At 53.5% G+C, this 25,158-nt stretch overlaps 1 protein-coding gene across 2 annotated transcripts in view; it reads left to right on the top strand.

Moving 5' to 3' along the window:
* The first annotated feature begins 24,005 nt into the window (after positions 1–24,005).
* LOC138295311 (NXPE family member 4-like) overlaps positions 24,006–25,158 on the top strand; it is a 237,565-nt gene continuing 236,412 nt past the window's right edge. The window contains exon 1 of one of the 2 annotated variants that reach the window (XM_069233527.1): positions 24,006–24,242. The gene's annotated coding sequence lies outside the window, so the exon portion shown is untranslated. The remainder of the gene's footprint in view (positions 24,243–25,158) is intronic. The other variant, XM_069233528.1, reaches the window with a different exon arrangement.

Raw genomic sequence — 25,158 nt, 5'->3', positions numbered from 1 at the left:
ACATGGATAAGTACAAGCAACTACCCCTAATAAATGGTGTTGAGGTCCAGGCCTATAGGGACACAGGTGCCAGTGTCACAATGGTGATTGAGAAACTGGTACACCCTGAACAACACCTACTTGGTCACCAGTACCAAATAACCGATGCTCACAACAACACACTTAGCCACCCCATGGCTGTTGTAAATCTCAACTGGGGGGGGTTACTGGTCCAAAGAAAGTTGTGGTAGCCTCAGAGTTGCCTGTAGACTGTCTACTAGGGAATGATTTGGAGACATCAGCTTGGTCAGATGTGGAGTTGGAGGCCCATGCAGCAATGCTGGGCATTCCAGGGCATATTTTTGTTTTGACAAGAGCTCAGGCCAAAAAACAAAAAGGACAGGGAAGCTTGGATCCTGGAACAATGGACCAAGTGCTCCCTAAAGCTAGGGCTAGTAGAAGTAAAGCACTTCCTACTATCCCTCCCTCTACAGTGGATTCTTCTTCTGAGGAAGAAGAGTTTCCACCCTGTGCAGAACCTACACCAGAGGAGCTGGAAGCAGACACTGCTGAGCTTTTGGGTGAAGGGGGGCCTGCCAGGGAGGAGCTGAGTGTGGCACAGCAGACCTGTCCCACACTAGAGGGTCTAAGACAGCAAGCTGTCAAACAAGCAAATGGGGATATCAGTGACTCTCACAGAGTTTACTGGGAGTACAACCTCTTGTACACTGAACCAAGGGATCCTAAACCTGGAGCAGCCAGGAGATTAGTGATTCCTCAGGAGTACAGAAAGTTCCTCCTAACTCTTGCACATGATATTCCCCTTGCTGGACATTTGGGGCAAATGAAAACTTGGGACAGGCTTGTTCCCCTGTTTCATTGGCCTAGAATGTCTGAGGACACAAAAGATTTTTGTAAGTCCTGTGAAACCTGTCAAGCCAGTGGCAAGACAGGTGGCACCCCAAAGGCACCCCTTATTCCACTGCCTGTGGTTGGGGTTCCCTTTGAAAGGGTAGGGGTTGAAATAGTTGGCCCCCTTGACCCTCCTACTGCTTCAGGCAATAGGTTTATCTTGGTGGTAGTGGACCATGCCACAAGATATCCTGAGGCAATTCCTCTAAGGACCACTACAGCTCCTGCAGTGGCAAAGGCCCTCCTGGGAATCTTTTCCAGGGTGGGCTTCCCAAAAGAGGTAGTTTCAGACAGAGGAAGCAATTTCATGTCTGCTTACTTGAAGGTCATGTGGAAAGAGTGTGGGGTGACATACAAGTTCACCACACCCTATCATCCACAAACAAATGGACTGGTGGAGAGATTTAATAAAACTCTCAAAGGCATGATTATGGGACTCCCAGACAAACTCCGCAGGAGATGGGATATCCTTTTACCATGCCTCCTTTTTGCCTACAGGGAGGTACCCCAGAAAGGAGTGGGCTTCAGCCCCTTTGAACTCCTCTTTGGACACCCTGTTAGGGGTCCACTCACACTTGTCAAGGAGGGTTGGGAACAACCTTTAAAAGCTCCAAAACAAGATATTGTGGATTATGTACTAGGCCTCAGATCAAGGATGGCTGAATACATGAAAAAGGCCAGTATAAACCTTCAGGCCAGACAAGAGCTCCAGAAGCAATGGCATGACCAGAAGGCTGTTTTGGTTCAGTACCAACCAGGGCAGAAAGTGTGGGTCTTGGAGCCTGTGGCCCCAAGAGCACTCCAAGATAAATGGAGTGGACCCCACACAATAGTTGAAAAGAAGGGTGAAGTCACCTACTTGGTTGACTTAGGCACTGCCAGGAGTCCCCTTAGGGTGCTCCATGTCAACCGCCTGAAACCCTACTATGACAGGGCTGATCTCACCCTGCTCATGGCAACTGATGAGGGACAGGAAGAAGACAGTGATCCTCTACCTGATCTCTTCACCTCCACAGAACAAGATGCTCTAGTGGAAGGTGTAGTTTTGGCTGATTGTCTTACTGCTGAGCAGAAAAACCATTGCATAAATCTCCTGGGTCAGTTTTCTGAACTCTTCTCTACTGTGCCAGGTACCACTACTTGGTGTGAGTACACTATAGATACTGGAGACAGCTTGCCTGTCAAAAGTAAGATCTATAGGCGGCCTGACCATGTCAGAGACTGCATAAAGCAAGAGGTGCAGAAAATGTTAGAACTAAGAGTGGGTGAGCACTCTGAAAGTCTATGGGCCTCTCCTGTGGTACTTGTTCCAAAACCTCATTCCAAAGATGGAAAGAAGGAAATGAGGTTTTGTGTTGATTACAGAGGTCTCAACCAGGTAACCAAAACTGATGCTCACCCTATACCCAGGGCAGATGAGCTCATAGATACACTGGCATCTGCCAAGTATCTAAGCACTTTTGATTTGACTGCAGGGTATTGGCAGATCAAATTATCAGAAGATGCTAAAGCTAAAACTGCATTTTCAACCATTGGAGGACATTACCAATTCACAGTAATGCCTTTTGGATTGAAAAATGCACCTGCCACTTTTCAGAGGTTGGTGAATACAGTCCTGAAAGGGCTGGAAGCTTTCAGTGCAGCATATCTGGACGATATAGCTGTCTTTAGCTCCAGTTGGGATGATCACCTGGTCCACCTATGGAAAGTTTTGGAGGCCCTGCAAAAGGCAGGCCTTCATATCAAGGCTTCAAAGTGCCAGATAGGGCAGGGGAAGGTGGTTTATCTGGGACACCTGGTTGGTGGAGGACAGATTGCACCACTTCAGGGGAAAATCCAAACTATTATAGATTGGGTTCCCCCTACTACTCAGACTCAGGTGAGAGCCTTTTTAGGCCTCACTGGGTATTACAGGAGGTTCATAAAGAACTATGGCTCCATTGCAGCCCCTCTTAATGACCTCACATCCAAGAAAATGCCTAAAAAGATATTATGGACAGCAAACTGTCAGAAAGCTTTTGAGGAGCTGAAGCAGGCCATGTGCTCTGCACCTGTCCTGAAAAGCCCTTGTTACTCTAAAAAATTCTATGTCCAAACTGATGCATCTGAATTAGGAGTAGGGGCAGTCCTATCACAACTTAATTCTGAGGGCCAGGATCAACCTGTTGCTTTTATTAGTAGGAGGTTGACCCCTAGAGAAAAGCGTTGGTCTGCCATTGAGAGGGAGGCCTTTGCTGTGGTCTGGGCACTGAAGAAGTTGAGGCCATACCTGTTTGGCACTCACTTCATTGTTCAGACAGACCACAAACCTCTACTTTGGCTAAAACAAATGAAAGGTGAAAATCCTAAATTGTTGAGGTGGTCCATATCTCTACAGGGAATGGACTACACAGTGGAACATAGACCTGGGAGTACCCACTCCAATGCAGATGGACTCTCCAGATATTTCCACTTAGACAATGAAGACCTATCAGGTAATGACTAGTCTTATTGTCCTTCGTTTGGGGGGGGGGTTGTGTAGGAAAGTAGGATCTTGCCTGGTATGTTACCCCCATTTTTCACTGTATATATTTTGTTTTAGTTGTATGTGTCACTGGGACCCTGCCAGCCAGGGCCCCAGTGCTCATAAGTGTGCCTGACTGTGTTACCTGTGTAGTGACTAACTGTTTCACTGAGGCTCTGCTATCCAGAACCTCAGTGGTTATGCTCTCTCATTTCTTTCAAATTGTCACTAACAGGCTAGTGACCAATTTTACCAATTTACATTGGCTTACTGGAACACCCTTATAATTCCCTAGTATATGGTACTGAGGTACCCAGGGTATTGGGGTTTCAGGAGATCCCTATGGGCTGCAGCATTTCTTCTGCCACTGTGAGAAGGTAGCCTCTTTCTAGCCTTGTTACCCCCACTTTTGGCCTGTTTGTGAGTGTATGTCAGGGTGTTTGTCACTGTTTTCACTGTCTCACTGGGATCCTGATAGCCAGGCCTCAGTGCTCATAGTGAAAACACCATGTTTTCAGTATGGTTGTTATGTGTCACTGGGATCCTGCTGGTCAGGACCCCAGTGCTCATAGGTTTGTGGCCTATATGTATGTGTCACTGGGACCCTGTCACACAGGGCCCCAGTGCTCATAGGTGTGCATGTGTATGTTCCCTATGTGGTGCCTAACTGTCTCACTGAGGCTCTGCTAACCAGAACCTCAGTGGTTATGCTCTCTCATTTCTTTCCAAATTGTCACTGACAGGCTAGTGACCATTTTTACCAATTTACATTGGCTTACTGGAACACCCTTATAATTCCCTAGTATATGGTACTGAGGTACCCAGGGTATTGGGGTTCCAGGAGATCCCTATGGGCTGCAGCATTTCTTTTGCCACCCATAGGGAGCTCTGACAATTCTTACACAGGCCTGCCACTGCAGCCTGAGTGAAATAACGTCCACGTTATTTCACAGCCATTTTACACTGCACTTAAGTAACTTATAAGTCACCTATATGTCTAACCTTTACCTGGTAAAGGTTAGGTGCAAAGTTACTTAGTGTGAGGGCACCCTGGCACTAGCCAAGGTGCCCCCACATTGTTCAGAGCCAATTCACTGAACTTTGTGAGTGCGGGGACACCATTACACGCGTGCACTACATATAGGTCACTACCTATATGTAGCTTCACCATGGTAACTCCGAATATGGCCATGTAACATGTCTATGATCATGGAATTGCCCCCTCTATGCCATCCTGGCATTGTTGGTACAATTCCATGATCCCAGTGGTCTGTAGCACAGACCCTGGTACTGCCAGACTGCCCTTCCTGGGGTTTCTCTGCAGCTGCTGCTGCTGCCAACCCCTCAGACAGGCAGCTGCCCTCCTGGGGTCCAGCCAGGCCTGGCCCAGGATGGCAGAACAAAGAACTTCCTCTGAGAGAGGGTGTGACACCCTCTCCCTTTGGAAAATGGTGTGAAGGCAGGGGAGGAGTAGCCTCCCCCAGCCTCTGGAAATGCTTTGTTGGGCACAGGTGTGCCCAATTCTGCATAAGCCAGTCTACACCGGTTCAGGGACCCCTTAGCCCCTGCTCTGGCGCGAAACTGGACAAAGGAAAGGGGAGTGACCACTCCCCTGACCTGCACCTCCCCTGGGAGGTGTCCAGAGCTCCTCCAGTGTGCTCCAGACCTCTGCCATCTTGGAAACAGAGGTGCTGCTGGCACACTGGACTGCTCTGAGTGGCCAGTGCCACCAGGTGACGTCAGAGACTCCTTGTGATAGGCTCCTTCAGGTGTTAGTAGCCTTTCCTCTCTCCTAGGTAGCCAAACCCTCTTTTCTGGCTATTTAGGGTCTCTGTCTCTGGGGAAACTTTAGATAACGAATGCATGAGCTCAGCCGAGTTCCTCTGCATCTCCCTCTTCACCTTCTGATAAGGAATCGACCGCTGACCGCGCTGGAAGCCTGCAAACCTGCAACATAGTAGCAAAGACGACTACTGCAACTCTGTAACGCTGATCCTGCCGCCTTCTCGACTGTTTTCCTGCTTGTGCATGCTGATGGGGTAGTCTGCCTCCTCTCTGCACCAGAAGCTCCGAAGAAATCTCCCGTGGGTCGACGGAATCTTCCCCCTGCAACCGCAGGCACCAAAAAGCTGCATCTCCGGTCCCTTGGGTCTCCTCTCAGCACGACGAGCGAGGTCCCTCGAATCCAGCGACACCGTCCAAGTGACCCCCACAGTCCAGTGACTCTTCAGCCCAAGTTTGGTGGAGGTAAGTCCTTGCCTCACCTCGCTGGGCTGCATTGCTGGGAACCGCGACTTTGCAAGCTTCTCCGGCCCCTGTGCACTTCCGGCGGAAATCCTGTGTGCACAGCAAAGCCTGGGTCCACGGCACTCTAACCTGCATTGCACGACTTTCTAAGTTGGTCTCCGGCGACGTGGGACTCCTTTGTGCAACTTCGGCGAGCACCGTTTCACGCATCCTCGTAGTGCCTGTTTCTGGCACTTCTCCGGGTGCTACCTGCTTCAGTGAGGGCTCTTTGTCTTGCTCGACGTCCCCTCTCTCTGCAGGTCCAATTTGCGACCTCCTGGTCCCTCCTGGGCCCCAGCAGCGTCCAAAAACGCCAAACGCACGATTTGCGTGTAGCAAGGCTTGTTGGCGTCCATCCGGCGGGAAAACACTTCTGCACGACTCTCCAAGGCGTGGGGGATCCATCCTCCAAAGGGGAAGTCTCTAGCCCTTGTCGTTCCTGCAGTATTCACAGTTCTTCAGCCTAGTAAGAGCTTCTTTGCACCAACCGCTGGCATTTCTTGGGCATCTGCCCATCTCCGAGCTGCTTGTGACTTTTGGACTTGGTCCCCTTGTTCCACAGGTACCTTCAGACAGGAATCCATCGTTGTTGCATTGCTGATTTGTGTTTTCCTTGCATTCTCCCTCTAACACGACTATTTTGTCCTTAGGGGAACTTTGGTGCACTTTGCACTCACTTTTCAGGGTCTTGGGGTGGGTTATTTTGCTCACTCTCACTATTTTCTAATAGTCCCAGCGACCCTCTACAAGGTCACATAGGTTTGGGGTCCATTCGTGGTTCGCATTCCACTTCTGGAGTATATGGTTTGTGTTGCCCCTATCCCTATGTTTCCCCATTGCATCCTATTGTAACTATACATTGTTTGCACTGTTTTCTAAGACTATACTGCATATTTTTGCTATTGTGTATATATATCTTGTGTATATTTCCTATCCTCTCACTGAGGGTACACTCTAAGATACTTTGGCATATTGTCATAAAAATAAAGTACCTTTATTTTTAGTATAACTGTGTATTGTGTTTTCTTATGATATTGTGCATATGACACTAAGTGGTACTGTAGTAGCTTCACACGTCTCCTAGTTCAGCCTGAGCTGCTTTGCTAAGCTACCATTATCTATCAGCCTAAGCTGCTAGACACCCTATACACTAATAAGGGATAACTGGGCCTGGTGCAAGGTGCAAGTACCCCTTGGTACTCACCACAAGCCAGTCCAGCCTCCTACATTGGTTGTGCAGTGGTGGGATAAGTGCTTGAGACTACTTACCACTCTTGTCATTGTACTTTTCATAAGAGAAAAATATACAAAACAAGGTCAGTGTATATACACATAGCCAAAAAGTTTTGCATTTCCTCTTTTCACTCTTTTCTAAGTGCTGAAAAGTACTACTAAACTTTCAAAAAGTTCTTAAAAGTTTAAAAAGTTTTTTTCTGTCTTTCCAAAAAGTTCTGAAAACTTTTTTCTCTTTGTCTATCACTTTAACTCTCTCTAAAAATGTCTGGCACAGGCCAAAATGTTGAACTGTCCAAACTTGCATATGATCACCTTAGCTGGAAAGGAGCAAGGAGTCTCTGCATAGAGAGAGGTTTGAGTGTAGGGAAGAATCCTTCCTTAGAACTGTTAATTAATGTGCTTAGAGTACAGGATAAGGCCATAAGTGCCCAATCTGTAGAAAAAGTAGCTAATGGTTCTCAATCTGATCCAGGGACTCCCCCAGGAAAAGGTTCAGGAAAGAAACTTCTCAGCCTGCCCATTACTAGACAGTCTAGCATAGTTGGTACAGAGGTTGAATCACACCATACTGATGATGTGATCTCACATTATGCTGGTAGCCAAGCTGTTAGGGTGCCCTCTGTAAGGGACAGGTCTCCTTCTGTTCATTCCCATCATACCTCTGTATCTAGAAATGTCCCTCCCACCCACCCTGATGACAGATTGTTAGAAAGGGAGCTCAATAGATTGAGAGTGGAACAAACCAGACTGAAGCTCAAGAAGCAACAGCTGGATTTGGATAGACAGTCTTTAGAAATAGAGAGGGAAAGACAGAAGTTGGGTTTAGATACCCATGGTGGCAGCAGCAGTATTCCCCATAGTCATCCTGCAAAAGAGCATGATTCCAGGAATCTGCACAAGATAGTTCCCCCTTATAAGGAGGGGGATGACATTAACAAGTGGTTTGCTGCACTTGAGAGGGCCTGTGCTGTACAGGATGTCCCTCAAAGGCAGTGGGCTGCTATCCTATGGCTATCATTTAGTGGAAAAGGTAGGGATAGGCTCCTTACTGTGAAAGAAAATGATGCCAATAATTTTACAGTTCTTAAGAATGCACTCCTGGATGGTTATGGCTTAACCACTGAACAGTACAGGATAAAGTTCAGAGAGACCAAAAAGGAGTCTTCACAAGACTGGGTTGATTTCATTGACCATTCAGTGAAGGCCTTGGAGGGGTGGTTACATGGCAGTAAAGTTACTGATTATGAAAGCCTGTATAACACAATCCTGAGAGAGCATATACTTAATAACTGTGTGTCTGATTTGTTGCACCAGTACCTGGTAGACTCTGATCTGACCTCTCCCCAAGAATTGGGAAAGAAGGCAGACAAATGGGTCAGAACAAGGGTGAACAGAAAAGTTCATACAGGGGGTGACAAAGATGGCAATAAGAAGAAAGATGGTGAAAAATCTCAAGATAAGCATGGGGATAAGGGTAAAACCAAAGATCCCACTTCAAATCTTAAACACTCTTCAGAGGGTGGGGATAAAACAAATTCTTCCTCTTCTTCCCAACCTGCACACATTAAAAAGCCTTGGTGCTTTGTGTGTAAAAACAGAGGCCATAGGCCAGGGGATAAGTCCTGTCCAGGTAAACCCCCTGAGCCTACCACCACTAATACATCAAGCTCTAGTGCCCCTAGCAGTAGTGGTACTAGTGGTGGGACTGCTGGCAACAGTCAAGCAAAGGGTGTAGTTGGGTTCACTTATGGGTCCATAGTGGAAACTGATGTAATCAGTCCCAAGACAGTTTCTGTCACACCTAGTGGCATTGGCCTTGCCACACTGGCTGCTTGTCCCCTTACAATGGATAAGTACAGGCAGACAGTTTCAATAAATGGTGTTGAGGCCTTGGCCTACAGGGACACAGGTGCCAGTTTCACTTTGGTGACTGAAAACCTAGTGCCTCCTGAACAACACATCATTGGACAACAGTATAAGATTATTGATGTCCATAACTCCACTAAGTTTCTTCCCATAGCTATAATTCAGTTTAGTTGGGGTGGAGTTACTGGCCCTAAGCAGGGGGTGGTATCACCTAGCTTACCTGTAGACTGTCTCTTAGGTAATGACCTAGAGGCCTCAGGTTGGGCTGATGTAGAGTTTTATGCCCATGCAGCCATGCTGGGCATCCCTGAGGAATTGTTCCCTCTCATTTCAAGTGAAATGAAAAAGCAAAGGAGAGAAGGCCTGAAAACTCAGGATCCCTCTCCATCAACAGGTAAAAAGGGTATCACAGTATCCCCTAACCACCCTACCATTCAGGATACTATTCCTGTGGTGGGAGAAACCTCTCCTGGGGTGGCACCTGTTCTAAGGGAATCATCAGCTGGCAAAACTGGACTCCCTGAGGTGGAAGTACCTCTCTGTGGGATAACTAACATTGGTGAGAAAAACAGCACCATTTTAGTTAACATGGAGCATCCCTCCAACCCTTCCAGAGAAACTTTAGTGCAGAAACCCTGCACTACCTCACAACACTTAGGACAGCATCCCTGCCCTAGTGTGGAGCTCATAGGACAGCATCCCTGCCCTGCTCCAACTCAAGAGAAACAGCATCCCTGTTCTCTCTTCCAGCCAGATGGACAAAGTTTTTGCCCAGCTATGGCTTTTCTGAGACAGCATCCCTGTCTGGCATTTCCATCACTACAAATAGGTTCAGTGGACAATTCCCACTGCTCTAAACTAAAACTTACTGATAGAAACTCTGAAAATACATCTTCACATTGTTGCTTAGCTAAAAAACTTCAAACAGGGTGGTTTACATCCCCACAGGGAAGTAACCATATAGTGGATGATAAAGGGAGTAACCAGTCTATTGCAGAGCTACTCTCTACTTATCACCACTTAGACAATAAAGTCTCAACTGGCCAAGGTTAGCCTTATTGTCCTTCGTTTGGGGGGGGGTTGTGTGAGAAGGTAGCCTCTTTCTAGCCTTGTTACCCCCACTTTTGGCCTGTTTGTGAGTGTATGTCAGGGTGTTTGTCACTGTTTTCACTGTCTCACTGGGATCCTGATAGCCAGGCCTCAGTGCTCATAGTGAAAACACCATGTTTTCAGTATGGTTGTTATGTGTCACTGGGATCCTGCTGGTCAGGACCCCAGTGCTCATAGGTTTGTGGCCTATATGTATGTGTCACTGGGACCCTGTCACACAGGGCCCCAGTGCTCATAGGTGTGCATGTGTATGTTCCCTGTGTGGTGCCTAACTGTCTCACTGAGGCTCTGCTAACCAGAACCTCAGTGGTTATGCTCTCTCATTTCTTTCCAAATTGTCACTGACAGGCTAGTGACCATTTTTACCAATTTACATTGGCTTACTGGAACACCCTTATAATTCCCTAGTATATGGTACTGAGGTACCCAGGGTATTGGGGTTCCAGGAGATCCCTATGGGCTGCAGCATTTCTTTTGCCACCCATAGGGAGCTCTGACAATTCTTACACAGGCCTGCCACTGCAGCCTGAGTGAAATAACGTCCACGATATTTCACAGCCATTTTACACTGCACTTAAGTAACTTATAAGTCACCTATATGTCTAACCTTTACCTGGTAAAGGTTAGGTGCAAAGTTACTTAGTGTGAGGGCACCCTGGCACTAGCCAAGGTGCCCCCACATTGTTCAGAGCCAATTCACTGAACTTTGTGAGTGCGGGGACACCATTACACGCGTGCACTACATATAGGTCTCTACCTATATGTAGCTTCACCATGGTAACTCCGAATATGGCCATGTAACATGTCTATGATCATGGAATTGCCCCCTCTATGCCATCCTGGCATTGTTGGTACAATTCCATGATCCCAGTGGTCTGTAGCACAGACCCTGGTACTGCCAGACTGCCCTTCCTGGGGTTTCTCTGCAGCTGCTGCTGCTGCCAACCCCTCAGACAGGCAGCTGCCCTCCTGGGGTCCAGCCAGGCCTGGCCCAGGATGGCAGAACAAAGAACTTCCTCTGAGAGAGGGTGTGACACCCTCTCCCTTTGGAAAATGGTGTGAAGGCAGGGGAGGAGTAGCCTCCCCAGCCTCTGGAAATGCTTTGTTGGGCACAGGTGTGCCCAATTCTGCATAAGCCAGTCTACACCGGTTCAGGGACCCCTTAGCCCCTGCTCTGGCGCGAAACTGGACAAAGGAAAGGGGAGTGACCACTCCCCTGACCTGCACCTCCCCTGGGAGGTGTCCAGAGCTCCTCCAGTGTGCTCCAGACCTCTGCCATCTTGGAAACAGAGGTGCTGCTGGCACACTGGACTGCTCTGAGTGGCCAGTGCCACCAGGTGACGTCAGAGACTCCTTGTGATAGGCTCCTTCAGGTGTTAGTAGCCTTTCCTCTCTCCTAGGTAGCCAAACCCTCTTTTCTGGCTATTTAGGGTCTCTGTCTCTGGGGAAACTTTAGATAACGAATGCATGAGCTCAGCCGAGTTCCTCTGCATCTCCCTCTTCACCTTCTGATAAGGAATCGACCGCTGACCGCGCTGGAAGCCTGCAAACCTGCAACATAGTAGCAAAGACGACTACTGCAACTCTGTAACGCTGATCCTGCCGCCTTCTCGACTGTTTTCCTGCTTGTGCATGCTGTGGGGGTAGTCTGCCTCCTCTCTGCACCAGAAGCTCCGAAGAAATCTCCCGTGGGTCGACGGAATCTTCCCCCTGCAACCGCAGGCACCAAAAAGCTGCATATCCGGTCCCTTGGGTCTCCTCTCAGCACGACGAGCGAGGTCCCTCGAATCCAGCGACACCGTCCCAGTGACCCCCACAGTCCAGTGACTCTTCAGCCCAAGTTTGGTGGAGGTAAGTCCTTGCCTCACCTCGCTGGGCTGCATTGCTGGGAACCGCGACTTTGCAAGCTTCTCCGGCCCCTGTGCACTTCCGGCGGAAATCCTGTGTGCACAGCAAAGCCTGGGTCCACGGCACTCTAACCTGCATTGCACGACTTTCTAAGTTGGTCTCCGGCGACGTGGGACTCCTTTGTGCAACTTCGGCGAGCACCGTTTCACACATCCTCGTAGTGCCTGTTTCTGGCACTTCTCCGGGTGCTACCTGCTTCAGTGAGGGCTCTTTGTCTTGCTCGACGTCCCCTCTCTCTGCAGGTCCAATTTGCGACCTCCTGGTCCCTCCTGGGCCCCAGCAGCGTCCAAAAACGCCAAACGCACGATTTGCGTGTAGCAAGGCTTGTTGGCGTCCATCCGGCGGGAAAACACTTCTGCACGACTCTCCAAGGCGTGGGGGATCCATCCTCCAAAGGGGAAGTCTCTAGCCCTTGTCGTTCCTGCAGTATTTACAGTTCTTCAGCCTAGTAAGAGCTTCTTTGCACCAACCGCTGGCATTTCTTGGGCATCTGCCCATCTCCGAGCTGCTTGTGACTTTTGGACTTGGTCCCCTTGTTCCACAGGTACCTTCAGACAGGAATCCATCGTTGTTGCATTGCTGATTTGTGTTTTCCTTGCATTCTCCCTCTAACACGACTATTTTGTCCTTAGGGGAACTTTGGTGCACTTTGCACTCACTTTTCAGGGTCTTGGGGTGGGTTATTTTGCTCACTCTCACTATTTTCTAATAGTCCCAGTGACCCTCTACAAGGTCACATAGGTTTGGGGTCCATTCGTGGTTCGCATTCCACTTCTGGAGTATATGGTTTGTGTTGCCCCTATCCCTATGTTTCCCCATTGCATCCTATTGTAACTATACATTGTTTGCACTGTTTTCTAAGACTATACTGCATATTTTTGCTATTGTGTATATATATCTTGTGTATATTTCCTATCCTCTCACTGAGGGTACACTCTAAGATACTTTGGCATATTGTCATAAAAATAAAGTACCTTTATTTTTAGTATAACTGTGTATTGTGTTTTCTTATGATATTGTGCATATGACACTAAGTGGTACTGTAGTAGCTTCACACGTCTCCTAGTTCAGCCTGAGCTGCTTTGCTAAGCTACCATTATCTATCAGCCTAAGCTGCTAGACACCCTATACACTAATAAGGGATAACTGGGCCTGGTGCAAGGTGCAAGTACCCCTTGGTACTCACCACAAGCCAGTCCAGCCTCCTACAGCCACCCATAGGAAACTCTGACAATTCTTACACAGGCCTGCCACTGCAGCCTGAGTGAAATAATGCACACATTATTTCACAGCCATTTTCACTGCACTTAAGTAACTTATGTCACCTATATGTCTATCCTTTACCTGGTAAAGGTTAGGTGCAAAGTTACTTAGTGTGTGGGCACCCTGGCACTAGCCAAGGTGCCCCCACATTGTTCAGGGCAAATTCCCTGACTTTGTGAGTGCGGGGACACCATTACATGCGTGCACTACACATAGGTCACTACCTATGTGTAGCTTCACAATGGTAACTCCGAATATGACCATGTAACATGTCTATGATCATGGAATTGCCCCCTCTATGCCATCCTGGCATAGTTGGCACAATCCCATGATCCCAGTGGTCTGTAGCACAGACCCTGGTACTGCCAAACTGCCTTTTCAGGGGTTTCACTGCAGCTGCTGCTGCTGCCAACCCCTCAGACAGGTTTCTGCCCTCCTGGGGTCCAGCCAGGCCTGGCCCAGGATGGCAGAACAAAGGACTTCCTCAGAGAGGGGGTGTTACACCCTCTCCCTTTGGAAAATGGTGTGAAGGCAGGGGAGGAGTAGCCTCCCCCAGCCTCTGGAAATGCTTTCTTGGGCACAGATGTGCCCAGTTCTGCATAAGCCAGTCTACACCGGCTCTAACCTGCATTGCACGACTTTCTAAGTTGGTCTCCGGCGACGTGGGACTCCTTTGTGCAACTTCGGGTGAGCACCGTTTCACTCTTCTTCGTAGTGCCTGTTCTGGCACTTCTGCGGGTGCTGCCTGCTTCTGAGAGGGCTCCTTGTCTTGCTCTGCGTCCCCTCTGTCCCCAGACGAAATTGGAGACATCCTGGTCGATGCTGGGCTACAGCAGCATCCAAAAACTCTAACCGCACGACTTGCAGCTAGCAAGGCTTGTTGGCGTCCTTTCGGCGTGAAAACACTTCTGCGCGACTCTACACGGCGTGGGGGATCCATCCTCCAAAGGGGAAGTCTCTAGCCCTTGTCGTTCCTGCAGAATCCTCAGCTTCTTCTGTCCAGTAGAAGCTTCTTTGCACCCACAGCTGGCATTTCCTGGGCATCTGCCCATCTCCGACTTGCTTGTGACTTTTGGACTTGGTCCCCTTGTTCTACAGGTACCCTCGACTGGAAATCCATTGTTGTTGCATTGCTGGTTTGTGTCTTTCCTGCAGAATTCCTCTATCACGACTTCTATGTCCTTGGGGGAACTTTAGTGCACTTTGCACTCACTTTTCAGGGTCTTGGGGTGGGGTATTTTTCTAACCCTTACTATTTTCTAATAGTCCCAGCGACCCTCTACAAGGTCACATAGGTTTGGGGTCCATTCGTGGTTCGCATTCCACTTTTGGAGTATATGGTTTGTGTTGCCCCTATCCCTATGTGCTCCCATTGCATCCTATTGTAACTATACATTGTTTGCACTGTTTTCTAAGACTATACTGCATATTTTTGGTATTGTGTATATATATCTTGTGTATAATTGCTATCCTCATACTGAGGGTACTCACTGAGATACTTTTGGCATATTGTCATAAAAATAAAGTACCTTTATTTTTAGTATATCTGTGTATTCTGTTTTCTTATGATATTGTGCATATGGCATTTGTGGTACTGTAGTAGCTTCACACGTCTCCTAGTTCAGCCTAAGCTGCTCTGCTAAGCTACGATTATCTATCAGCCTAAGCTGCTAGACACCCTATACACTAATAAGGGATAACTGGGCCTGGTGCAAGGTGTAAGTACCCCTCGGTACTCACTACAAGCCAGTCCAGCCTCCTACACTTGTGAGTGCGGGGACACCATTACACGCATGCACTACAAATAGGTCACTACCTACTTGTAGCGTCACAATGGTAACTCCGAACATGGCCATGTAACATGTCTAAGATCATGGATTTGTCACCCCAATACCATTCTGGTATTGGGGGGACAATTCCATGATCCCCCGGGTCTCTAGCACAGAACCCGGGTACTGCCAAACTGCCTTTTCGGGGTTTCCACTGCAGCTGCTGCTGCTGCCAACCCCTCAGACAGGTTTCTGCCCTCCTGGGGTCCAGGCAGCCCTGGCCCAGGAAGGCAGAACAAAGGATTTCCTCTGAGAGAGGGTGTTACACCCTCTCCCTTTGGAAATAGGTGTGAAGGGCTGGGGAGGAGTAGCCTCCCCCAGCCTCTGGAAATGCTTTGATGGGCACAGATGGTGCCCATCTCTGCATAAGCCAGTCTACACCGGTTCAGGGATCCCTCAGCCCTGCTCTGGCGCAAAACTGGACAAAGGAAAGGGAAGTGACCACTCTCCTGACCAGTACCTCCCAGGGGAGGTGCCCAGAGCTCCTCCAGCGTGTCCCAGACCTCTGCCATCTTGGATTCAGAGGTGTTGGGGCACAATGGACTGCCCTGAGTGGCCAATGCCAGCAGGTGACGTCAGAAACCCTCCTGATAGGTGCTTACCTCTCTTGGTAGCCAAACCTCCTTTCTTGGTAGCCAAACCTCCTTTTCTAGCTATTTAGGGTCTCACCTCTGGGCTATTCCTCAGAATGCAGGAGCTCACCAGAGTTCCTCTGCACTTCCCTCTTCGACTTCTGCCAAGGATCGACCGCTGACTGCTCCAAGACACCTGCAAAACCGCAACAAAATAGAAAGACGACTACCAGCAACATTGTAGCGCCTCATCCTGTCGGCTTTCTCGACTGTTTCCTGGTGGTGCATGCTCTGAGGGCTGTCTGCCTTCACCCTGCACTGGAAGCCAAGAAGAAATCTCCCCTGGGTCAACGAAATCTTCCCCCTGCCAACGCAGGCACCAAACTTCTGCATCACCGGTCCTCTTGGTCCCCTCTCATCCTGACAAGCGTGGTCCCTGGAACACAGTAGCTGGGTCCAAGTGTCTCCCATAGTCCAGTGGCCCTTCTGTGCAAATTTGGTGAAGGTAAGTCCTTGCCTCTCCACGTCAGACGGCAAACCTGTGTACTGCGTGATTTGCAGCTGCTCCGGCTTCTTTGCACTTCTCCAAGTACTCCTTTGTGCACAGCCTAGCCTGGGTCCCCAGCACTCTGTCCTGCAGTGCTCAACCCGCTGAGTTGGACTCCGACATCGTGGGACCCTCCTTTTGTGACTCTGAGTTCACAGATCTTCTAAGTGCCTGTTCTGGTACTTCTGCGGGTGCTGCCTGCTTCTGCGGGGGCTCACTGAGTTGCTGAGCACTCCCCCCTGTCTCCTCGTCCAAGGGGTGACGTCCTGATCCTTCCTGGTCCCCAGCAGCACCCAAAAACCTCCATTGTGACTCTTGCAGATAGCAAGGCTTGTTTGTGGTATTTCTGCCTGGAAACACATCTGCAACATCCAGCACGCCGTGGGACATCTTCCCTCCAAAGGAGAAGTTCCTAGCCATTTTTGTTGTAGCAGAATCTTTGGCTTCTTCCACTCAGAGGCAGCCCCTTTGCACCTTCATCCGGGGTTTTCTGGGCTCCTGCCCCCCCCCGGACACTATCGTGACTGTTGGACTTGGTCCCCTTCCTTTACAGGTTCTCAGGTCCAGGAATCCGTCTTCAGTGTTTTGCTGGTGCTTGTGGTTCTTGCAGAATCCCCTATCACGACTATTGTGTCTTTCTGGGGTAGTTGGGTAACTTTACTCCTACTTTCTAGGATCTTGGGGTGGGGTATCTTGGACACCCTTACTGTTTTCTTACAGTCCCAGCGACCCCCTACAACCTCCCATAGGTCTGGGGTCCATTTGTGATTCGCATTCCACTTTTGGAGAATATGGTTTGTGTTGCCCCTAGACCTATGTTCACCTATTGCATCCTATTGTGATTCTACATTGTTTGCATTACTTTTCTTACTGTTACTTACCTGTTTTGGGTTTGTGTACATATATCTTGTGTATATTTGGCATCCTCATACTGAGGGTATTCTCTGAAATACTTTTGGCATATTGTCATAAAAATAAAGTACATATATTTTCAGTAACTCTGTGTATTGTGTTTTCTTCTGATATTGTGCATATGACACCAGTGGTATAGTAGGAGATTTGCATGTCTCCTAGTTCAGCCTAAGCTGCTTTGCCATAGCTACCTTCTATCAGCCTAAGCTGCTAGAACACCACTAATCTACTAATAAGGGATAACTGGACCTGGCACAAGGTGTAAGTGGCATCAGGTACCCACTATAAGCCAGGCCAGCCTCCTACAGACAGGAACCAATAGGGATAGGAATGTGCTTCCCCCACAAAGAGAGTGGACACAAGGAATGTATAGCCACCCTCAAGGACAGTAGCCATTGCCTACTGCCCTCTGACCCCAAAAACACTCCTAAATCTTGTATTTAAGGGCTCCCTAAACCAAGCTAGTCAGATTACCGATCTCCTGCTTCACAGAACCTGGAAAAGGAAAGCAACGCATCCTGCAGGTCAAGCAACCCCTGAAAAACCTCCAGAGGACTTCCTGCATCACCGAGGACCAAGAAACTGCCGTGGACAGCGGACCTGTTCAAAAGAAAAGAAGAAGAAGAAACCTCTTCTGAAGGACTCCCACCTCACTCCAGAAGTGTGAGTTCTAACCACTCTGCACCCTATGCCCACGGCTCAAGTCCAGGTGGCCCAACCGACCAGAGAGGACCCTCAGGTGACGGCGACCAGGTGCCCACCCTGGGTTGACCCCTCCACGATGACACCTGCAGAGGGAATCCCGATGACCCCCTGACCAAGACTGCCCTGGGCGAAGATATCCGATGCCAAGACAAGCGCTCGGCACCCGGCCGCCGCAGTGCCGCTGAGGGTGTGGGATTGGTGCCTACTTGGGGCCCCTCCAGTGCTCCGCTAATCCCCCCTGGTCTGCCCTCTGAGCCGCGGGTACTTACCAGCTGGTAGACCGAATTCCCAGTACCCCCTGTCTCCATAGGAGCCCACGCTAAAATTGCTCAACTTTGACCTCTGCCCCCAGCCAGCCCCGTGTTGCTGGTGGTGGGTGTTTGGGGTTAACTTGAACCGCCAATGGTGGACCGCCAATGGTGGACCACCTATAACCCAGCGAATGGAAGTGTAAGTCGTGTACGTACCTCTAAACCTGTACTTTATTTTCTTCCCCCAGGAACTGTTCTGAAAGAGCAGTGTCCAGTTTGAAAATAGATATTCTCTGTTTTCTTGAAAACTGTTTACTTGACTAAAGTGAAACAAAGTTCCATTGATGTCTATGCTAAGTATTTACCTGCAACAGTATTTACTTCTAAACTGAGTCTTGTGGTTCTAGTAATAAAGTAAAAAAATAAAAAAAATCTATATAAAATCCTATTGGTCTGGAGTTAAGTCATTGAGTGTGTGTTTCTTCTGTTGTGTGTGTGTTTACAACAAATGCTTAACACTACCCTCTGATGAGCCTAACTGCTCGACCACACTACCACAATTGGAGCATTAGTATGATCTATTATTGCCTGTGTCGAACCCCTGGACTCTGTGCTTCTGGGGAACCCCTGGACCCCATGCTTCTGGGGATCACCCAGACTCCGTGCTTCTGGGGAACCTCTTAACCCTGTGCTTCTGGGGAACCCCTGGACTCCATGCTTCTGGGGAACCCCTGCATTCTGTGCTTCTGCGGAACCCCTGGACTCCATCCTTCTGGGGAACCCCTGGACTCTGTGCTTCTGGGGAACCCCTGGACTCTGTACTTCCTGGGAACCCCTTAACCCCGTGCTTCTGGGGAACCCCTGGACTCTGCTTCTGAGGAACCTCTTAACCCTGTGCTTCTGGGGAACCCCTGGACCCCATGCTTCTGAGGAACCCCCAGACTCTGTGCTTCTGGGGAACCCCCGGACCCCGTGCACACTGTGTCTCATTTTGATCTGTACACACAGAGGCAGCTTCCTGCACGGGCTGCCCATACACAAAGAGGCCTCTCACACACCCGGCCGGTGTCTGCGCCTTCGGCTGCGGGATCACCTTGGACAGGTGAGAATGAGCCCATCTTCCTTAGTTACAATGGGGCTCGCGTTGCGTCAGCTGAGGATGGGGGTGCCCTTGGGGTTGCCGAGTGACCTCTGGAAAAACGCTAAGGACTCGGTGAGAACCGGACTCTGAACCTGAACACCTGCGCCTTTCCCCCCTGACACCCCGGCACTGCCCTGGGGGGACCTGTGGTTCTGGGGTGCACTGACCAGGCCTGTGACATCCACAGCCTCACCTGCTGCTCTGGGACGCGTTCTCTAAAGGGACATAGACATGTTAAGTTAGTGCCCAGAAGCTTCACCTCCAGGCGCTGTGGGACTGGGGCAGGAAGCAGGCCGGGTCCCAGAATAAGAGGGACCCCAGAGGGGCCCCACAATGCCTTCATCTAGCTAAGAACGGGCCCCGTGTTTCTCATTATTTCAGATTTAACCTTGGAAAGGCCCTTCACAGGAAGTTCCGAGCATCAGTATTCATTAACTAGAAAAGAAGCGGCTCAGCAGGTCGGGGACGCGCCCAGAAAGAGCCAAGAACAGGCCAGGCTGGGAGCGGCCCGACCTGCCCTTCCTGCACTGCTGCTGCCCTGAGACCAGTCCTACCCCCTCCACCCGCTGCCCCTGAGGCCAGTCCTGCCCCACCTGCTGCCCTGAGGCCAGTCCTGCCCTGCTGCTGCCCTGAGGCCAGTCCTGCCCCACCTGCTGCCCTGAGGCCAGTCCTGCCCACCTACTGCCCTGAGGCCAGTCCTGCCCTGCTACTGCCCTGAGGCCAGTCCTGCCCCGCCTGCTGCCCTGAGGCCAGTCCTGCCCCGTCTGCTGCCCTGAGGCCAGTCCTGCCCTGCTGCTGCCCTGAGGCCAGTCCTGCCCCACCTGCTGCCCTGAGACCAGTCCTGCCCCACCTGCTGCCCTCAGACCAGTCCTGCCCCGCCTGCTGCCCTGAGGCCAGTCCTGCCCCCCCCCCCCCACCCGCTGCCCCTGACACCAGCCCTGCCCCACCTGCTGCCCTGAGGCCAGTCCTGCCCCACCTGCTGCCCTGAGGCCAGTCCTGCCCTGCTGCTGCCCTGAGGCCAGTCCTGCCCACCTACTGCCCTGAGGCCAGTCCTGCCCTGCTGCTGCCCTGAGGCCAGTCCTGCCCCACCTGCTGCCCTGAGACCAGTCCTGCCCCACCTGCTGCCCTGAGGCCAGTCCTGCCCTGCTGCTGCCCTGAGGCCAGTCCTGCCCTGCTGCTGCCCTGAGACCAGTCCTACCCCCTCCACCCGCTGCCCCTGAGGCCAGTCCTGCCCCACCTGCTGCCCTGAGGCCAGTCCTGCCCTGCTGCTGCCCTGAGGCCAGTCCTGCCCCACCTGCTGCCCTGAGGCCAGTCCTGCCCACCTACTGCCCTGAGACCAGTCCTGCCCCACCTGCTGCCCTGAGGCCAGTCCTGCCCTGCTGCTGCCCTGAGACCAGTCCTACCCCCTCCACCCGCTGCCCCTGAGGCCAGTCCTGCCCCACCTGCTGCCCTGAGGCCAGTCCTGCCCTGCTGCTGCCCTGAGGCCAGTCCTGCCCACCTACTGCCCTGAGGCCAGTCCTGCCCTGCTGCTGCCCTGAGGCCAGTCCTGCCCCGCCTGCTGCCCTGAGGCCAGTCCTGCCCCGTCTGCTGCCCTGAGGCCAGTCCTGCCCTGCTGCTGCCCTGAGGCCAGTCCTGCCCCACCTGCTGCCCTGAGACCAGTCCTGCCCCACCTGCTGCCCTCAGACCAGTCCTGCCCCGCCTGCTGCCCTGAGGCCAGTCCTGCCCCCCCCCCCCCCACCCGCTGCCCCTGACACCAGCCCTGCCCCACCTGCTGCCCTGAGGCCAGTCCTGCCCCACCTGCTGCCCTGAGGCCAGTCCTGCCCTGCTGCTGCCCTGAGGCCAGTCCTGCCCACCTACTGCCCTGAGGCCAGTCCTGCCCTGCTGCTGCCCTGAGGCCAGTCCTGCCCACCCCCCCCCTCCCCCGCTGCCCTCAGACCAGTCCTACCCCCTCCACCCGCTGCCCCTGAGGCCAGTCCTGCCCCACCTGCTGCCCTGAGACCAGTCCTGCCCCACCTGCTGCCCTGAGGCCAGTCCTGCCCTGCTGCTGCCCTGAGGCCAGTCCTGCCCCGCCTGCTGCCCTGAGGCCAGTCCTGCCCCGTCTGCTGCCCTGAGGCCAGTCCTGCACTGCTGCTGCCCTGAGACCAGTCCTACCCCCTCCACCCGCTGCCCCTGAGGCCAGTCCTGCCCCACCTGCTGCCCTGAGGCCAGTCCTGCACTGCTGCTGCCCTGAGACCAGTCCTACCCCCTCCACCCGCTGCCCCTGAGGCCAGTCCTGCCCCACCTGCTGCCCTCAGACCAGTCCTGCCCCACCTGCTGCCCTGAGGCCAGTCCTGCCCCGCTGCTGCCCTGAGACCAGTCCTGCCCCACCTGCTGCCCTGAGGCCAGTCCTGCCCTGCTGCTGCCCTGAGGCCAGTCCTGCCCCCCCCCACCCGCTGCCCCTGACACCAGCCCTGCCCCACCTGCTGCCCTGAGGCCAGTCCTGCCCCACCTGCTGCCCTGAGGCCAGTCCTGCCCACCTACTGCCCTGAGGCCAGTCCTGCCCTGCTGCTGCCCTGAGGCCAGTCCTGCCCCGCCTGCTGCCCTGAGGCCAGTCCTGCCCCGTCTGCTGCCCTGAGGCCAGTCCTGCCCTGCTGCTGCCCTGAGGCCAGTCCTGCCCCACCTGCTGCCCTGAGACCAGTCCTGCCCCACCTGCTGCCCTCAGACCAGTCCTGCCCCGCCTGCTGCCCTGAGGCCAGTCCTGCCCCCCCCCCCCACCCGCTGCCCCTGACACCAGCCCTGCCCCACCTGCTGCCCTGAGGCCAGTCCTGCCCCACCTGCTGCCCTGAGGCCAGTCCTGCCCTGCTGCTGCCCTGAGGCAAGTCCTGCCCCACCTGCTGCCCTGAGACCAGTCCTGCCCCACCTGCTGCCCTGAGGCCAGTCCTGCCCACCTACTGCCCTGAGGCCAGTCCTGCCCTGCTGCTGCCCTGAGACCAGTCCTACCCCCTCCACCCGCTGCCCCTGAGGCCAGTCCTGCCCCACCTGCTGCCCTGAGGCCAGTCCTGCACTGCTGCTGCCCTGAGACCAGTCCTACCCCCTCCACCCGCTGCCCCTGAGGCCAGTCCTGCCCCACCTGCTGCCCTCAGACCAGTCCTGCCCCACCTGCTGCCCTGAGGCCAGTCCTGCCCCGCTGCTGCCCTGAGACCAGTCCTGCCCCACCTGCTGCCCTGAGGCCAGTCCTGCCCTGCTGCTGCCCTGAGGCCAGTCCTGCCCCCCCCCCACCCGCTGCCCCTGACACCAGCCCTGCCCCACCTGCTGCCCTGAGGCCAGTCCTGCCCCACCTGCTGCCCTGAGGCCAGTCCTGCCCACCTACTGCCCTGAGGCCAGTCCTGCCCTGCTGCTGCCCTGAGGCCAGTCCTGCCCCGCCTGCTGCCCTGAGGCCAGTCCTGCCCCGTCTGCTGCCCTGAGGCCAGTCCTGCCCTGCTGCTGCCCTGAGGCCAGTCCTGCCCCACCTGCTGCCCTGAGACCAGTCCTGCCCCACCTGCTGCCCTCAGACCAGTCCTGCCCCGCCTGCTGCCCTGAGGCCAGTCCTGCCCCCCCCCCCCACCCGCTGCCCCTGACACCAGCCCTGCCCCACCTGCTGCCCTGAGGCCAGTCCTGCCCCACCTGCTGCCCTGAGGCCAGTCCTGCCCTGCTGCTGCCCTGAGGCCAGTCCTGCCCACCCCCCCCCCTCCCCCGCTGCCCTCAGACCAGTCCTACCCCCTCCACCCGCTGCCCCTGAGGCCAGTCCTGCCCCACCTGCTGCCCTGAGACCAGTCCTGCCCCACCTGCTGCCCTGAGGCCAGTCCTGCCCTGCTGCTGCCCTGAGACCAGTCCTGCCCCACCTGCTGCCCTGAGACCAGTCCTGCCCCGCCTGCTGCCCTGAGGCCAGCCCTGCCCCACCTGCTGCCCTCAGACCAGTCCTGCCCCGCCTGCTGCCCTGAGGCCAGTCCTGCCCCCCCCCCACCCGCTGCCCCTGACACCAGCCCTGCCCCACCTGCTGCCCTGAGGCCAGTCCTGCCCCGCCTGCTGCCCTGAGGCCAGTCCTGCCCACCCCCCCCTCCCCCGCTGCCCTCAGACCAGTCCTACCCCCTCCACCCGCTGCCCCTGAGGCCAGTCCTGCCCCACCTGCTGCCCTGAGACCAGTCCTGCCCCACCCGCTGCCCTGAGGCCAGTCCTGCCCTGCTGCTGCCCTGAGACCAGTCCTGCCCCACCTGCTGCCCTGAGGCCAGTCCTGCCCTGCTGCTGCCCTGAGACCAGTCCTGCCCCACCTGCTGCCCTGAGGCCAGCCCTGCCCCACCTGCTGCCCTCAGACCAGTCCTGCCCCGCCTGCTGCCCTGAGGCCAGTCCTGCCCCCCCCCCACCCGCTGCCCCTGACACCAGCCCTGCCCCACCTGCTGCCCTGAGGCCAGTCCTGCCCCGCCTGCTGCCCTGAGGCCAGTCCTGCCCCGCCTGCTGCCCTGAGGCCAGTCCTGCCCACCCCCCCCTCCCCCGCTGCCCTCAGACCAGTCCTACCCCCTCCACCTGCTGCCCTGAGACCAGTCCTGCCCCACCTGCTGCCCTGAGGCCAGTCCTGCCCTGCTGCTGCCCTGAGACCAGTCCTGCCCCACCCGCTGCCCCTGACACCAGTCCTGCCCCACCTGCTGCCCTGAGGCCAGTCCTGCCCCACCTGCTGCCCTGAGGCAAGTCCTGCCCCGCCTGCTGCCCTGAGGCCAGTCCTGCCCACCCCCCCCCCCCCTCCCCCGCTGCCCTCAGACCAGCCCTGCCCCTCCCTCCCCCCCCCCCCCCCGCTGTCCCTGAGGCCAGTCCTGCCCCAAAGTCATTTTACAAGACACCCCCCCCCCCCCTCTCCCAGTGAGTGCACCTGGTGGATGTCTAACAAAATCCCAGAGTCAGTTCCTTTGTTTGCAGGGAAGCCTGTGTTGTTTTCAAACAGCCTCTTCTTCTGATGACTCAGCAACGGAGAAAGAGGTCAAACAGCAGCAGTCATGGAAGTGCTGAGAAGCCTCTGAGAAGCGCAGATTCACCTGTGTAGCGCTGCGGGTCCTGCCAGGGCTTCAGCCCGCCGGACACTCCCCGGACGCAGGGGGCGGTGTTGACCCCACGATCACGCCGAGGACCCCAGCAGTCACCCGGGCGAGGCATGAAGAGACACCCTGCAGGGACAGATGTGACACCCAAGACCTAGCGCCTGGAAACCCTCAGCGGTGAGTCACCGCGCTTTATCAATACCTAACGACTCATTCATTGAATGATTGCTTGAACAACTATTCCTTGAATCACTGATTGAATGACTGATTGATTGAATGATTTATTGAATGATTGATTGACCGAGAAGGCGGCTCCAGCAGATCGTGCTGTCCCCAGACGGATCCGGCCCCCGCTGCGCCCTGTGCCATTGACCCGTGTCCCTCTGACGCTGCGGCGCCGCCCATGCCAAGCCCAACACCTGGGCCCGAGAGCCGGCGCGCAGGGAGGCATCCGACCAGCCCCCCTCTGTGCTGTGCTCTGGCGTGCACAGCAACTAAGAGATTGTATACAAGAGCGTGGGTTCCTTTACATTTAGTCCACATAGTCTGACCAACGTCTGCAACAACAACTGCTCCCCTAAGGGAGTGTGCTGACTGATGTGGTGTCACCCCAGAGGGCGGTGTGCTGACTGATGTGGTGGTGTCACCCCAGGGAGCGGTGTGCTCAGTATTGTGGTAGTGTCACCCCAGAGGGCGGTGTTGTAGGAGGCTGGACTGGCTTGTAGTGAGTACCAAGGGGTACTTGCACCTTGCACCAGGCCCAGTTATCCCTTATTAGTGTATAGGGTGTCTAGCAGCTTAGGCTGATAGATAATGGTAGCTTAGCAAAGCAGCTCAGGCTGAACTAGGAGACGTGTGAAGCTACTACAGTACCACTTAGTGTCACTTGCACAATATCATAAGAAAACACAAAACACAGATATACTAAAAATAAAGGTACTTTATTTTTATGACAATATGCCAAAGTATCTTAGAGTGTACCCTCAGTGAGAGGATAGGAAATATACACAAGATATATATACACAATAGCAAAAATATGCAGTATAGTCTTAGAAAACAGTGCAACCAATGTATAGTTACAATAGGATGCAAA

The sequence above is a fragment of the Pleurodeles waltl genome, chromosome 5, assembly GCF_031143425.1.
Source record: "Pleurodeles waltl isolate 20211129_DDA chromosome 5, aPleWal1.hap1.20221129, whole genome shotgun sequence".
NCBI classification, from domain to species: domain Eukaryota; kingdom Metazoa; phylum Chordata; class Amphibia; order Caudata; family Salamandridae; genus Pleurodeles; species Pleurodeles waltl.
Note: the sequence above shows the minus strand (reverse complement) of the source record. Positions and strands in the feature narration are given on the sequence as shown.